The sequence below is a fragment of the Armigeres subalbatus genome, chromosome 2 (assembly GCF_024139115.2).
Source record: "Armigeres subalbatus isolate Guangzhou_Male chromosome 2, GZ_Asu_2, whole genome shotgun sequence".
Taxonomy (NCBI): Eukaryota; Metazoa; Arthropoda; class Insecta; order Diptera; family Culicidae; genus Armigeres; species Armigeres subalbatus.
In genome coordinates, this window is record NC_085140.1 from 453,544,117 (window position 1) to 453,548,053 (window position 3,937).

The window sequence follows — 3,937 nt, forward strand, 5'->3', positions numbered from 1 at the left end:
GCGGGCCTTGACGGATTCACAAGCTCCACAATGTCCGAAACCTACGGACGGGAAGTGTTCTAAACTTCTACGGTGCTCCCCGGTGCCACATCTAGTCGAACTTTCGAACTCCAGCCCTACCAAAAAGCGCTGGAAAGTCTAACGCGAATTCACTTTAGTAATTAATATTAAAATTCAAAACTGTTTGTAATTACCTTTGTACGTTTCACTAAACACTATTTGAAATTCTTCGCGGAAATGGTCAGACGTACTGACACCCGCAAACCTTTCGAACGGAAACAAGAAATTTGAAAACTTATTAAATGCGCGAAACTCACTCCAGTTACACTTGGTTTACCTTGCGATCAAAAAGTATTAAACTAAAAGAAGTGTACTTAGTACAATTATTATTATTATTATTATTATTATAGAGTTTTGGCATTTCCTCAGCAAGCGTGCTGGGAATTTTCACCTACCCCGGGGAATCTGAATGCCAAAGAGGATTAGGCTCTGTGGATCTCATTCGCCAGTTGACTTAAAATCCTATAATAAACGTTTGCACCGGATGTATCAGATATGGTGGTTCAGGAATCTTCTTACGATGCTGCAAGTTCCAAGAACCACTGTTTTTTTTTGGATGCTTTGGAGGTTATGAGATAGTTCCAGCTCTCCTAAGGAAATCAGAAGAGAATTGATAACAACCGGAATTATACGCACGTCCTCCAGGTGCCACATCTGCTTCAACTCCTCCGCCAAGTCGTGGTACTTCGTTATCTTGTTGGAGAATGTTGTTTGGACATTATGGTCTAGCGGTACAGCAATGTCGATGAGGGTTACCCGCTTCATCCTTTTGTCGTAGACCACAATATCGGGCCGATTGGCACGAATGAGGACATCCGTTATGATCTCGCGATCCCAGTACAGCTTCACGAAACTATTTTCCAGAACCGGGACAGGCACATATTTGTAGTAGGCGACAAACTGGTTAACCAAGTTGTGCTTTAAAGCAAGCTGTTGGTGCACAATCTTGGCTACTTCGTTATGACGACCGAGATAGGCTGAATCAGCTAAGGCTGAATACCCGGACACGATATGTTCGATCGTCTCTCCTACTGAATTGCACTTCCTGCAGCGGTCCTCCACGTTTTCGTGCAATATATAGTGCCGATAGTTCTTCGTCGCAATTACCCGGTCCTGGATGGCTACCATGAATCCTTCTGTTTCCGAGAAGAGTTCACCCCGCACCAGCCACGTATTCGACGCCGCTTTGTCGATATATTCCAGCTCCAGTTGATGGGGGTGCGTCCCATGTAACTCCTTCTGCTTCCACGATGCGATCATCTCGTCGACAGATTTGATGTCGCAATTCAGCTGATAGTCCTCCTGCGCCAGATGCAGGGCACTGAATCCGTGGTCAGCTTCACACACAGCGCGATAGATTTCGTGGCGGTTCTGGCTTTCCACGAAGTATCTTCGCAACTGCTGGATCTGGGAAACACATAGTGTTTGTATATCGGTGACGCCTCTTCCTCCTACTGTACGTGGCAGGGTGACTCTCTCAATGGACGATTTTGGATGGCGCATGCGATGCTTAGTGAACGCCACTCGTACTGCTCGTTCTAACGCCTCCAAGTCAGTCTTGGTCCACTTCACCACCCCGAAACTGTATGTCAACAAGGGCACAGCAAACGTGTTTATCGCCTTCACCTTGTTGCCGGCCGACAAGAGGCTCTTCAAAATACCGTTGACACGATGCAAGAACTTTTCCTGCAGCTCTTTCTTGATCGTCGTATGGCGAATTCCTTTCAGTTGCAGGAAACCTAGGAATTTGTACGTTTCGCCTTCAACCATGTTTCGAATCTCCTCCTGTTCGTTGACGCGGAAACTGTCGGCATCCACCAGGTGACCCCGGTGTAGATGTATAGATCGACATTTATCGATACCAAACTCCATCCGGATGTCGTTGCTGAATACCGTTACAAGCCGCAGAAATTGGTGCAGCTTCTCCACAGATTCCGCAAACAGCTTCAAGTCGTCCATAAAGAAGGTGTGGGTAATGTTTGTACTCCTTTCCCCACCCTTCAAATGATAGCCATAGTTGTGTTGGTTGAGTGCTCTGCTAAGAGGGTTCATGGCAAGGCAAAACCATAGAGGACTAAAGGTATCGCCTTGGAATATGCCCCTCCTGATGCTGAGAGTCCTGGACCGTAACACCTTTTCTCCGTCGGTAATGTGTGGGGATGTGCTCCACATCCCCATAGCGTCTGCATTAGCCTGATGACGTTACCGTCTATCTTATACAACTGCAGTACCTTAAGAAGGTACGAGTGAGGTACTGAGTCGTATGCCTTTTATAGTCGATATACGCCATGCTCAGGTTTCTTTGCTTGTGGGTGGCCTGCCCAACAACGACTGCATCAATGATGACCTGATCCTTGCAGCCTCGTGTGTTACGTCGACAACCTTTTTGTTCCTCGGTCATCAGGTTGTTGACGTCGCAATGGTTCTACACCCTCCTCGCTATTACCGATGACAGCACTTTGTACAGACTCGAAAGGCACGTTATTGGTCTGTACTTGGCTGGGTTCAAAGTGTTCCGATCCTTCGGCAGAAGATAAGTGACACCCCTAGTGATGAATTCCGGTAGCTGCTCGGGGTTAGCTAGTACCGTGTTGAAGCATTCCGCCATCCGCCCGTGGACCGTTGTGAGTTTTTTATACCAGAAATTATGCACAAAATCGGGTCCTGGTGCAGCCCAATTCCTGGTATACCGAGTAGCCTCACGTATGTCTTGGGCGGTCACGTTGATAGCGGTCATGTCTCCAATTCCACCACAATATTGCTCTTCTTCAGCCATCCACACCCCATCGCCGTTGTGTATGACGGGGTTCTCCCATAGATTGGACCAAAACTGCGTGACTTCTCCAATCTCCGGAAGGTTCTCGCCAAAGTCGGCTTTGTCGTTTCGGATGTGGTTGTAGAACTCCCTTTCGTTGATGTTGAACATTCGATTTTGCTCCTTCCTCTTCGAACATTCTCCATAACGTCGCAGTCGTTTAGCAAGAGCACTCAACCGCTGTACATGGGTGTCGAGGATCTCAGTTATGTTCGCCTCGGTGAGATCACGGAGTTCTGTGGGTTTCACAATTTCAGCAACATTCCGAACTAGCCTGGTTGATCGATTCCCCTGCTTGTACTGTGTTAATCGACCAACCTTTGACCGCAGTGTGGCGATGCGGGTCTCCAGACGTCGCATCCACGCGGGTTTTCGTGCTTTGGGGCGTGCGCGTCCATCACTCTCACCTTGTGGGCGCGTTCGCAATCCCAACGTTCTTACAACAGCCACTGCAGCCGAATACACGATAAATTGTAGCTCCTTAAGGTTCTCCACGGTTTCCAAGGACTGTGGCAAAATATCCTGGTTAAGGATGCTTACTGTACTCGTCAACCGATAGGAGTACTGCAACCTGGGTATCCGTTGTCAAGACATGGGGTCTGTCCCACGGAACTGTGTAACTGCTGTGCCCATATGATTGGCTAGTTTGTCCTTCAATTGCTGTCGTTGTAATTCCACTGTTGGTCCTGGAGCGGCAGGTGCAATCGAATCACGACGGTTAATTGCGATTGATGCATCCAACCCTTCTCCAACCCAACTCCTTCTCGACGTATCGCTCGATCTTGCCTCCTCCTCCACTCCTAGTCCCCTCTGCACTTCACGCTTGATGTACTCTACGTCTTCTGGAGTCAGCATATTATATGACATAATAGCTCTCTGGCGTGTGTACAACTTGTTCTGGTCAAGCTGGGGTGCAAACCAAGGGAACCTCTCGTTGAACATCTCCAGCATCGCCGGTCTGCCGGACTTATCCGTCTCCATCCTGGTGCAAACGTAAGCTTGACCCGGATTACGTACTGATTCATCTCCCTTGTCCACATGATCCGTTGCCGTCGGCGGCCC